The following is a 13860-nucleotide window of genomic DNA, read 5'->3' as shown; positions in this document are numbered from 1 at the left end:
AGTATGCAAGAGGCAAGCATTTGAATTAACTGTGTACGGTAAAGATATGGACAAAACAGGGATGATAACTATGTTCATATACAAACTATGCACATATTAGTAAAAAGGTTTATAATGCGCGCTTGAATTGTACAGATTAAACCAAAATGAATTTGCTTCATCCACTCACAACTTGCTAGACTGTCCTGAAAATATACTCCTTTTATGTGTCTAGAAATTAGAAGGGGAAAAAAAACAATGTGCTTGAGAATGATACATTTGTGTTTTATATTTTTGGGGATGAACAAATTATGAATACAAAAATAAGGGCAGAGACCTATATCTTATAAAACCACATTTAATTGCTCTAAAGTAAGACATTGTCTTGGCATTCAGCTCAATGTTGACCATTTCTGGCAATCAATTATCAAATGTCTGAAAATGACGTAAATATTTTTAAAAAATGAATCCAGTGTGAGACATTTTTAAGACAAGAAAACCATTAACATTTGACGGGTTAAACGGTGTTGCAGATGTTTAATAAACTCAAAACTCTAAAAGTATAATCAAGAGGCTAAATTAGGAATCAAATTAAAAATGCGAGAATTCTAATATCATAGTATCATGTGTGCCTGAAAGTCTGAACATTGTTCTTTTGTGTCTGATGAAAGTGTTAAGAAGCAATAGCCACCTTTTTAATCTATCTTTGATGTCAAGGAATAATGACATCAATGTTGCTGAGGATTCAGCTAGAGACCAATCATGGCTTTGCTTCAGAAAGCAGGCGAACTGTGATTGGATATTAGCAGAGCTCTGTCCAAGATAAACAACATCAACATCATTACTATCATAATCAAATTGTGAATGCGTTTGATTGCTGTTAAAAATGTCGCCAAAAATTGTTCAAACCTCATATTGTTAGAAAATGATATAACGAAATTGTGAATATGTTTAATTGCTGTTAAAAGTGTCGATAAAAATTGTTCAAACCTCACATTGTATATTTGCTGTTAAAAGTGTCAAAAAAATTGTTCAAATTAAAAAAACTATCATAATCAAATGATGTCCCTAAAGAAGGATGAAAGCAGATGAACACAGGTTATCTTCCTCACAATATACTACTAACATAATATTGATCAAATTTATGTGTTTAAACTAATGATGGCCTGCACAACATTTTCTTGTGAGGAAATATTTGTATTGTGTTGTTCCCAAACACAAAATAAATAGACAATTTGTGTTGAAAGTTTGCAAAATATCTCTAACTTAAGTTTTTGTCACAATAGAAACAGTAAAGAAAAGTGTTTGCCATCACAATATGCCTGTTGAATAAGTCGCTAGATGTATTTCCCTTTCCACTATAATTATTTTTTCTCATTGCCAAATTAATGAATATCGGGTGTGGGAAAGATTACCAAGTGGTATTATACTGTGATAGTCATCTTGCATATCTTGTCATTGAAATGTCAAGTGTCTTGCAGTCCTTGTAATCACATTTAACATAAATAATGGAAAATAAACACGGATCTTTCCACGTGCCAGTGCGCAACAATGGCACAAATAAAGAATTTCCAATACCCTTGTGCTGTTTTACAGAAAACATTTTCACAGGTATTTGGTCAAAATTGGGGACGAAACAATGATATTCTAGTCACTCAGAGTTGACAGGTATGTAACAATATCGTCTCACAAAGTTTATCTGTGACCGGTTTTACCTCAAAGCCATGGGAGAAAACAGAGAAGTCTGAATCAGTAATGATTGAGATATGTCAAGGTAAAAATTGAGAGCCGGAATTTAGATATTTTTTCAGAAAACAAACACAAAGATGTATGCTGCAGAACAGCAGCAGAAAAAGCTTGGGACCGCTTAGCACATCAAACATTTAAAGACAACCGTGGCCTAGACAGCTTCCACCATTACAACGTGAGACAAACACAGCCAATGATGTTTCTATTAGTGAGCGTGTGTATTCATTGCTTGTCTACAACATCACACGAGGTAAATGAGGCTACTTCAAAATGGAATAGCTGTGATTTTGTGTTATATTTCACGTACTGCAGGTATGACACTAATTGCCACGTTAACAAGTCCAAGTCCTTGCTGATCAATGAGCCAATAAATTCAGAGCTAATAAATTAAGTTTTACATGAACCATTTAAGTATTTTTATAACTTCCAAGTATTTTTAGTCAACAAAATAAAAGATTCATTTGTTTGGATATGATATGTTATGCCTTTGAGTTTTTAAAAGAACTGTGCTTAAAACTACATCAATAAGCAGCAATATATATGATCGCTTTAAACATTTGATGAAATCCACCAGTTTTCTATACTGCTTAGTCTATAAAAGGTCACAGACAAGCTGGGTTTACCCCAAAGAACTTCATGACAAGGGAACCAGTTCTGATCTAAACAAACTGAAAAACTTTACACTTGCTCCTATTGAGCATTACAATGGAAATCTAAATTATGTTACTGGCCTAAAAATCAATGAATACTTTGGGGCTATAATACATTTAACAAATTTCGATTATTCGTGACCTGAGATCTGGACATATTGGTCATTTTGTGCAATCCAGACTAGAGTTAAAGACACTTGATAAAGCATCATTATGCTGCAGATAAATGAAATACACTTTTAATAGAAGTCAAAATCGGCCAATGCTGTTAATCCAGGTAAAACATTTACTTTTCCCCCTACCTTTTATTGAGATTGTGTGGAAACTTTAAAATCAAGTTTATTTTTTAAGTTTTATTCTTTTGCTATATTTTTAACATTGTAAATGCATGTTTTTCAAATGATTGTAAAAAACTGTAACATTCCAATTGTTTTTAGCGGTCCAAATTGTTTGTAGATTCAAAAACAGGTCAAAAGTTCACCACTAGCTGTTTTTATTGTTGTCATGCGCTGCGAAGTATCTCCATGATTGTGGTTTTTGGTTGGATGACACGGACAATGATGCATTGTGAATACCCTCTATTGACTGATAAAAAAATTAAAATTCCGTCTTTGCTTCTCCTTGAAGTTTGGCATCATACCACCTGAAATGGTTGCCAGCCACAACCGATTCATTGAGACAAGATTTCAAATTCATAATCAAATGGTATGCAGTCTTTAAGAAGTCAATTAAGGCTGACTTAGGCAGTGAGAAGCTGGTTCAGCTTGAATCTTCAAGAGGATACGGACTGAGAACCTAGTCACATGTTCCCACTTAAGGACAATTTAGAGCAAATGTGTCAAACTCGTGGCCCGCGGGCTAAATGTGTCCCCACACAGCTTAAAAAGTCAGAGTGTCAAAAAATAAACAGGTCAAAAGAATCCTTTGACCAAAAACTATATTTCCTGTAATGGCTTTTGACTATGATATATGTGAATTGACAGCCTATCGCCGTTAGATGGCAGTATTTCATATTGATGGCAATGAGTGGAATTGATCAAAAATGAATATCCTAAATCTGTCCAAAATGTGTCATTATTTTGTGATACATAAGAGGACAGTGATCCCTCTACATTTTAATTAATTTGTTCCTGGACCATGCTCATATCAAGAATTGCTTGTATCTCGAGCGAATTTTCCCAATACGAAAAATCGAAAAACCAACTCATTGGTTTCCGGCCTTTCAAACGTAGCCATGTTAAACTTAAATATATATAAAACACACCATCCTGATCTCAAAAAAACACATTTAAATCATAATTGAACACAAAAATACGATAATATAATGCATAAGATGCTAATAAAACGACTTTCTAGTGGTCATGTCTGGAAATTCTCATAACTTGGGCAAAATCTTTGCTCAAAAGACATTTTACATTTTGAATTTCTCGTAGCTTGTACGTCGGGGTGTCTCTGTATTTAATTTACAGTGGAACCTCGATTTTCGAACGCCTCTCAGTTCGAACAAATCGGTGTCCGACCAAAAATTTCGAGAAATTCTTGCTTCGCTGTTCGGTCAAAAAATCGAACGCCGGTAATGCGAGAGTGAGTACGCTAGGGTGCGATGCTGAGCGGCGTACGGGTGTTTTAGCCCCTTATTATGCCTCTGAAGAAAGTCAGTGCAAGCAGCAAAGTTGCTACGGGTGAAAAAAGAAAAGTAGTGCGTACAACTATTGCATTTAAGAAAGAAATAATAGCCAAATAAGAAGGAGGTGTGCGAGCGCCTTCTGCTGACCACCACAAAGGTAAGAAATCCTATTCATAAGATTACGATAACGCGAACGTACAATTAGCCTGGGTTAGCTTTAAGTTTACGTTAAACATCAAGGGTGTTGGAACAGAGCCCAACATTGAGGGTGTTGTAACTGAGCCCCCTTTCCAATGAACCGCTCATCACTTGCAGAAGTGTTCTGCTGGTTCGAGAGCGTTCTCCATCCGGGCACCGGTGCTGTGGAATGCTCTTCCCCCTGAGATCCGATCTGCAACCTCAGTGGAAATGTTTAAATCTAAACTTAAAACTCACTTCTACTCCATAGCATATGAATAATCTACTCTTCTCGTCGGCTGAAAAATAGTCTTTGTAATATAGTGTAATAATCTGTGAAGCCCTTTGAGACTCTTCGTGATTTAGGGCTATACAAATAAAAATGACTTGACTTGACTTGACTTGTTGTGGAGACCCAGGTGCTAAATGTCTTGAAAACGACCTGATTTTTTTATTTTTACACGTTCATGTTAGGGGAATCTTTCGTACGGATGTTTACGTTAAACATTCAAGGTAAACATTCAAGGTGTTGGAACGGATTAAAACGATTTACATTACTTTTAATGGGAAAAATGATTTTGGTGATCGAACAAATCGGTTTTTGAACCGGGTTCTTGAGCGGATTATGGTCGAGAACCGAGGTTCCACTGTATAACATGACATAAATGTGTAGGGACATGTTTTCAATGCAAATCTAATGTTTGTGACTTTAATCAATTCCGAGGGACTTCACATGAATGAGTTAGTTAGAATTATTTTACATACCAATTAAATTAAGTTAAAGATATAAGTTACATCAGGCCCTTTGAGGATAGCCCACACGCCATTCGCCATTATCTGAGTTTGACACCCATGATTTACAGTCCAAAAGCACGCGAGAGTTTGCAGAAAAAGGGTGTCAGATTGATTATGTTATAAATGTTAAAAATTGAGTGAATATCAGTCCTCCTAAAAGCACCTTTTTAAAAAGTTCAAACCAGCCCAGGATGCAGTTCTAGTTCACTGTGTCTCTACCGGGAGCGGCCAAAGTCTTGCGCGCCATGTGTATCGTAACAGCGGCGTAATGGCAACATCTCCACAGAGGGAGGATGTCAAGGCTTGCCCTGCTAATCTCCAAAAAGCCCCCGGGTTACCACCGCCAAGACCTCGGTAACGTTCCCCCGAGCACTCGGTGTCCCCGTGGAAGCTGGTCAAAGTGAGCTAACTAGCAAAAACTGCTTCAGAAAGAGACCGAAATTGTGAAAAAGAGTCCTAGGTTGTGAAACATGTCCTCTAAAAGGACATTTTCCCCCCGGGGACTTCGGTAATAGGCCCGGCTTTTCTCTACTCACCTCTGCCCGAGACGAAGCGCTCCACGCGGGTAGGACAGCGCCGAGGATCGGTGGTTATCCCGGTGGCGGGTTACTGAAACTTGTCCCGTTATAGTGGAGATTCTCCGAGCTGCTTAGCTATGTTGTGCACGAGTAGGCGCGTGTTAGAAAAGTCCGTGTGCTCGCGCGTGTGTATTTCTTGTGGAAGGCGGGGCAAAGAGGAGGAGGATGCGGGCGAAGCGCAGGCAGGAGAGGCGCAGAGGAGACCCCACCCCCGACTACTAGTTGAGCACTTCCAGCAATGTTTGCTTTTTCAGTGTTCATTTTACCTCTGAAAAGTGATGGGTCCCGGGGACTCGTATGCTCAAAAATCTATGGGTCCCAACAGAGATCTATGGGTCCCCAAAATTTAGTGTTATCGAGGTTGAAATTGTAAATCGGCGACAAATATATACATAAATATATAAATCTATATACTCATTCAGTTTTAATCATCACAATTACCGGTAATTGGTAATACAAAGCAGTTATCACTTTAGATTTTTCAGTTCACAAAAATATTGTACATTATACAAAATAATACAGTGGAGCCTCGGTTCTCGACCATAATCAGTTCCAGAACCCTGTTCGAAAACCGATTTATACGATCACCGAAATCATTTTTCCCATTAAAAATAATGTAAATCGTTTTAATCCGTTCCAACACCCTGAATGTTTAACGGAAACATAAAGCTAACCCAGGCTAATCGCACGTCCGCGTTATCGTAATCTTCCGTACGAAAGATTACGCTAACATGAACGTGTAAAAATAATAAAAACAGGTCGTTTACAAGTCATTTAGATCCAGGGTCTCCACAACAAGTGGTGAGCGGTTCATTGGAAAGGGGGCTCCGTTCCTACGCCCTGAATGTTGGGCTCCGTTCCAACACCCTGAATGTTTACCTGTAAACATAAAGCTAACCCAGGCTAATCGTACGTTCGTGTTATCATAATCTTCCGTACGAAAGATTACGCTAACATGAACGTGTAAAAATAAAAAAAAGGATAAAGAAAATAATTATGGATAGGATTTCTTACTTTTGTGGTGGTCAGCAGAAGGCGCAGGTGGACGGCCGTTGCTTGCTTATAGCACTCACTCCCTTAGCCACATCACTAGATTTCACAGCCTCCTTATTCTTTAGTAACGTACTGATCGTAGATTTAGCCATGCTGTATTTCCTAGCAAGATCAGACACTCGCACACCTCCTTCATATTTTGCTATTATTTCTTTCTTAAATACAATAGTTGTACGCACTACTTTTTTTTTTCACCTGTAGCAACTTTGCTGCTTGCACTGACTTTCTTCGGAGGCATAATTAGGGGCTAAAACACCCGTACGCCACTCAGCATCGCATCCTAGCGTACACACTCACGCGTTACCGGCGTTCGAACTCCGATTTTTTGACCGAACAGCGAAGCAAGAATTTCTCGAAATATTTGGTCGGACTCCGATTTGTTCGAACTGAGAGGCGTTCGAAAACCGAGGTTCCACTGTATTGCTGAAATATTACTCTATATATTCATGCAGTTTTAACCACTTCAGATTTTTCAGTTCATATATTCTTTGTGGTTTGCAGTCCCGCCACAGTTGAATACCAGTGCTAAGAGAGAAGTGTGGCAGAAAGATGCCAGAACTACTTGGTGGCGATTTCCAGGTCGAGATTCCACTATGTAAAATAAATAAAAATTTCTGAACCTATGTTTTTTCAATAAAATTAACATTGGAATGATAGTCTTTGTATAGTATTCTGATCAGGTTATTTTTTAATTGAATGAAAGTTTGTTGTGGGCAGCACGGCGCCGCAGTGGTTAGCGCGTGTGCGGCACAGTTCTAAGGTCTTGGAAACCTCCTGTGTGGGTTCAAATACAGCTACCGGACTTACTGTGCGGAGTTTGTATGTCCTCCCCGTGCTTGCGTGGGTTTCCTCCGGGCACTCCGGTTTCCTCCCACATTCCAAAGACATGCATTTTAGGTGGATTGGCCGGTCCAAATTGTCCCTAGGGGTGAATGAGCGAGTGAGTTGTCTGTCCCTGTGTGCCCTACGATTGGCTGGCAACCAGTTCAGGGTGTCCCCTGCCCACTGCCCGATGATTGCTGGGATGGGCTCCAGCACCCCGCGACCCTACTGAGGATAAGCGGTGCATATAATGGATGGATGGATGGATGGATGGAAGTTTTGTGTGCTGTCTTTTGTAAAATCATAAAATCTATATTTAAAAGGTAAATGATTGTCTAATTTAGCATCTACTCATACTTTAAAAATAGCACAAAAAAAAAGCTATGCAGCTGATGAGATGAGATGAGATGAGATGAAAGTTTGTTGTACAACTAGGAGACACTTAATATTAAACACTGCCCCTTTTAAAACATTTTTTTTTTACAAACTGTCAGTATAAATAGGCAAAAATCGTTTCAACGTAGTGCTTAGAGACTGGCCTAAGTTATAATAGAGCAATAAAAAACAATTGTGCGATGTGACAATAGTGCAATGAAAACAATTGCAATAACAATTGGCAACCATCTTGAGTATCATGAACCAGTTTGTACCTATAAGTTTCATAAATCAAGCTAATGACTACCAGGCGTGAAATAAGTGATGAAAAACTATTGGTTTAGCCAATCAGATTTCAGGTTGGTGGAGCCAAGGCCTTTGTGAAGGCCTAAGCCCTAAGGAAACGTCAGCGGTTTCACAAACCATGATCGACTTGGGGTAACGCAAGTAACCCCAATGAAATTGTGAAGAAAAAGATCCCCAGGTTCACTGCTTCTGTCCAATGAACACTTTCAGCCCTTAGTCGGATAAAAAACTTGAAGGAATTGAAATACATGGATAATATGTACGACAGAGTAATTGAAATCGTATTGAGGAGAGAAAGGATGACTGATTATGTGCACAAATAAAAATGATTTCGATGAGTCCTAAATAATATTGTAATTTCATGATAATATTATGGATGTTTTTAATATGTGGAGCTGCTGTAGATGAGTAAATGTTTTATAGCCATAAAATAGTTATTGAGGGTTGGATTGATTCAAACGTAGCACCACTAAAGGCCTAGGTGTCAAAATGCACGGCCAAGTACTAATCCCAACATACTCTTGAATAGCGTAGTACAGCCCACCCGATACTGTTCAATTGACTACCTTAAAAGCTGACGTTTTAACGGGGCCAACCATTATAGTGTTTATTGCAGAGTCAATCGAAATTGAGCCGGTAACAAAATGGAAGTATAAAACTACTGGAGTGATGTGAAGTGAGAATGTGGGTCAAGCCCTAATGCTTGACAGAGTACGATATTTGTTCCTGCCCACCCCACCATTTTCCCTGCCCTTAACCCCAATCTCTCTTAAACATTTGACTCTGTACATATTTTATGGATTTGAACCCAAGCATCCTCCCTTCCCCCTCTTCTTTCGCGAACAGAACCACAGTCGGTGTTCACACTGGGTATGGCATAATTCTTGTATAAGATCAGATTGCAACAAACTAGTGAGAAGGTGCATTTAAAATGTGTATCATCTGCCGGGCATGCCCCTGTTGAGCTAAAGTGTCAAGAGTTTGGCTCCTGCAGTCCCTCTTTTCTCCAAAAGATGGTGGCTTCACCCCATTATCTAATTCTCTTTATTTTTGCATCTTAGAATTCTTAGGCTTTTTACTGTTTTTATTCCTGAAGCATCTCAAGCTCCAAAACGCAAGCCTTTGCCTTCCTTGTTCCAGCTTAGCTCCACCCACTACACTATTTTCTTCTCCTCCATTCTCTCTTTGTCCTCACAAAGCCATTTTCCTTAAATGTATCCCCAAATGGTTTCTTCTCCCCAAGACCCCCACTGTGGTGGCACTTGTAAGACTCAATTTCAGATCTCCTCCTGCTATCCCGATCACACGCCTCCTTCCTGCTGGTAGTTTTTTTTTGTCTCACGTTTGGGTCTGTCCGACATTCTGTGCAAGTCTCATGTTATCTAGCTGTTTGGATCTTGGATGGGCCAGCAACGCTGCATCTGTCTCTTCATAGTCAACTCCGACCATTTAGATGTTACACGTCAACAATGAAGTATGCCCCCATCATCAAGTTCTTACTTTGTTTTATAATCACTCTGGCTATTATTAATCACTTTGTCTATTGTGGTCGAGTATCTATAGTGTCACCAACTACTATTGGCTTTGAGTAAAAATACTGGGTGTTTCCAAAAATTGGATTTCCTTTGGATATTAATAAATGTATGAATTTCCCTGTATTAATTCACCAGCAGATAGTTTGTGCATAAAAAGAACAAAATGATAATCTGCTGGAGACTGTTACCCAAGATATGCTTCAGTGTGTTTGGCAGGAGCTGGATTACTGACTTGACATAATAATAAATAAATAAATAATAAATAATAAATGTTTATTGAAGGTATTGTTGGATACATTAATCAAAACATGACACAAAAAACTCATGCTGAGAGTGAGCATGGCCAAATATGGTCACCCTACGCCCCCTCCCCTAAGAAAATTTGACAAATCTATTTCTGCCAACCTTTGCTTAAAGGTTTGCACCGTATTTGCACTAATAACCCGGTCAGGCTAAAAATTCCATGCCGTGTCTCAAGCGGTATGCATATTGAACATTTGTGAAATCGTTTACATACTTCACATGCTTTTGAATTCCTTTGGAAGAATGTATTTAATAATCTTCAAAATTAACCATTTTTAATTATATTTGCCTTAATCGTGTACTCTCTGTTATGTTTACATCTCGTAAAATATCATTTTTTAAACACCCTGCATATTGAGTTACTTCATGCAAAATATAATGGTGTGCCAAAAAGCTTTGCTCATTTGAACATTATTGACATTATAGATGTATATCTATATTTTAGTATCACTTTAGCAACTAGCTTCGATAAAAGCTACAGTATAACCCTCAATCAGCAATTTCTCTGCACTCTTTAAGTTCAAGTGAACAAGAAATGATTGGTAGTCATTTCAAGACACACCTTCAGTCTCAGATTTGTTTTGTTTGATTTTTTTCAAACTCAAAATTCAAATCACAAGATAGGACTATACTTGCAATGGGAAAAAGACAAATACATTTGGCTTGAATTTAGTATTTTTTTTCCTATTTTACTCTATTTGTAAATTGTTTTTCTACTGAACAATGGCTAAGGGCCAATTATTTTTCACGTTTTGTGTTTTTTACTAGTTTTAGTGAAAAGAGCGTTCTTAAAAGAATAATGATCTACCAATTCCTATATCAGTTGCTTGTTCTTGTTTTAAGGACTATTTTTCTAACGTTACCACAGAAACAAGTCTTCAGAATGAATAGTTTAGTCAAAAAAAAGGATTTTATTGCAAAATAATGACATATATTTTTTGCAATTTTATTGCCTCAGAGTAACATTTCCCAAAATATGACCCAAAATGTTTTTTTAAATGGACAGAGGTAATATTTGACCACTAGTTGTCACTGTATTGTCTAGTGAAGCCAGAAATTAGTGCTACAAAGCACAAGGAAGAACACAAACTCGGATACACAAAGTGACCGAACCGCACCATTTTCTTTCATTTTTCTGCACAGCCTTTCACAATATTTATGGTTTTTGAAGGTACCCGTAGCAGCAAGATGTCGGACAATCCTGTCAGGTCCGTATAGGTGAGCCTCATGTTGTGTAAAATACAAAATTCTTGACCTATAAGTATTTTAAAATATGAATTTTTATATCGTACTTCATGTGTTTTTGCTTATTATTCAAATCAATATTGTTTTTTAATGTATTTTGACCACCAGGAGGAAATGAATAATACACAATGCTCCCTTAATTTTGACATATTTGAAGATACTATTCTTTTTTAAAAATACGGCGTTATTTAACAATGCTTGTTCATTTAATACTTTTAAGAATGCTACTATATTTATACTAAACATTGTAGAAACACTGATTAATCTAAAATAAGCAATTCTGATATGTACCTTACTAAACTTCTATTTCCATGCATTTTCCTGTCTGAGAGTCTTCAAAATCATCTTCTGATATTTACATTTCTGAACATTAAAACGTTTGATAATATGTCATCAGAAAACTGCTACTTAAAAGTAAATGTGTCATCAACATGGACAGCGTATGCATTAATCAGTCTGTGCGGCCCATTGAAATGCAAATGCAACAGATGCAAATGACAGTTGGCTAAAAATGGGACAATAAGGAGCACTTGGAGCAGCATGTAACACCCTGAATAGACAACAAAATCTCCCATAGAAAATAATTTGAATGAAATAATTGCAAGGATCTCTAAAGCATTCTTGCACGATCTGTTGATAGACAACTGCTCGGATACAGAGCACTAAAGGAAAGTGATTTCAAGCTACATTTTCCAAATGATCTATCTCGCGTTTTTCGATGCAAGACGTCTGCAGTACAAGTGGTCTTTATGAAGTCTTAAAAATTTTGCGATGTCTCGGCTGAGTTACAAGTTGCACATTGAAAAATATCGTGGATAGTCAAGTCAAAGCGCTATTAAAGTTTGAGTATTTCACTTTTGTTTGCCTTTTTGCCTGTTTTCTAAAGCAGTGATTCCTGACTGGTCTGATTTCAGGACCCACCACTCCACCTTAATGACAAGCTGCAACCCAAATCAAGAAAAGAAAATACACTTCTCTACTTTATTAAATGAAGGGATTGTGCATTTTAAATCCAAAATAGTAGTATGTATTATTTTTTTTCTCAAAAAGAAGATTACTTATAAAACAAAAACGACTCAGGGTACCGTATTTACTCGCATATAAGTGATGCCCTAAAACTGTTTTAAAAAAGCCACATACTAAAAGAAATTCCTACCCAAAATATTAATAAAATGAGTACCCAAACATCGATAATCTTTAATACCAACATAATTATAAAATTGATATATTTTTTATGTGCAAGAAAAGGAAATAAAATGCAGAAAATCTCAATAAAATGAGATGTGATCTCTATCAAACACAATCGGGATGGTGCTGATTGACTGAACAGGAAGAAAAGATCGAGCAGGGCATTATCGCCATCTATGGTTAAGCAGTGTAATTGACCCACTGTTTTTTTCTTACCCTTAGCATTCTTTTCCCAAGCCACAGGTCCGCAACCCACTAAAAAAGGTCCTGTGAGCCACTTTTGAGTACTGACCAGAGGTGGATAGAGTAGCCCAAAATTTTACTCAAGTAAAAGTGTTGTTACTTCAGAATAATATGACTCAAGTTGAAGTAAGTAGTCATCCAAATAATTACTTGAATAGTTTTTTTCACCAAGTACTGAGTAACTATAGCAACCTCTTATCTATTAATCTTTTTAAACAACCAATCAAATCGATCACCAAATAACAAGCCATCCAATCAACAATAAATAATATGAAATGAAATGAAATGAAATGATCTGCATTTATATAGCGCTTTTCAAGTCAATGACTTCCCAAAGCGCTTTACATTGTGCTTCACATTTCCCAATAGCGGCCGTGATCTGTGCAGCCATGTAAGGCGCTAACCTGCTTATTGGGGGTAATTGGGGGTTCAATGTCTTACCCAAGGACACTTCGACATGTAACACGGACAAGCCGGGATTCGAACTGGGATCCCTTAATCCTAAAACGATCGCTCTACCTCCTGAGCTACTGCCGCCCCAATAATAACATTTAATCTAAAAATTGATCAAAATCAAGTTGGTTCCAGCTCATTCTGTAGAGAATGACGTGACTACTCTGTTGTATAATACCGCCTCAAGTTTAACTTTACTATAGTGATGAATAACATAATGTTTAATTTATTTAATAAAGTTTTTTTAACTTTATTAAATGCATCTAGGAAATTACATTCTTTATGTCATTTTTATTTTGAAGATTGGAGAAAACAGCATTGGTTAGCGTGCAGTCATGGTGCGAATGTCCAGGATTTGATTCTAGCTACTGCGACCTCCCCTTGCGGTGCTTGCGTGTTCTCCCCGTGCTTTTGTGGGTTTCCTCCAGGCACTCTAGTTTCCTACCACATTCCAAAAACAAGCATGGCAGGTTAATTGGCTGGTCCAAATTGTCCCTCGGTGAGACTGAGCGAGCTAATGAGTTGTCTGTCTCTGTCTGCCCTGCAACTGGCTGGCAACCAGTTCAGGGTGTCCCCTGCCCACTCCCTTTCAGGATGGGCTCCGGCACCCCCTAAAACCCTATGGATGGATAGAAAAAAAAGAACAAAAGTGCATAATATGTCCCTTATCCGGCCAACCAAAAGTGTGCAATGAAATGTAGCATACATTTATACAAATAAAATAGCAAAAGGTAAAGTATATGATATCACATTAATTGAGTTTCGGTTTGAATTCTGCGGAG

General features: G+C 37.7%; 1 protein-coding gene across 1 annotated transcript in view; it reads right to left on the bottom strand.

The window, feature by feature from the left end:
* Positions 1 to 5663, bottom strand: part of ppp1r16b (protein phosphatase 1, regulatory subunit 16B) — a 91429-nt gene extending 85766 nt beyond the window's left edge. The window contains exon 1 of the mRNA XM_088338793.1: positions 5514 to 5663. The gene's annotated coding sequence lies outside the window, so the exon portion shown is untranslated. The remainder of the gene's footprint in view (positions 1 to 5513) is intronic.
* Between the last annotated feature and the right edge of the window lie 8197 nt (positions 5664 to 13860).

The sequence above is a fragment of the Urocampus carinirostris genome, chromosome 6, assembly GCF_059441175.1.
Source record: "Urocampus carinirostris isolate Australia breed hairy pipefish chromosome 6, RoL_Ucar_1.0, whole genome shotgun sequence".
Taxonomy (NCBI): domain Eukaryota; kingdom Metazoa; phylum Chordata; class Actinopteri; order Syngnathiformes; family Syngnathidae; genus Urocampus; species Urocampus carinirostris.
Note: the sequence above shows the minus strand (reverse complement) of the source record. Positions and strands in the feature narration are given on the sequence as shown.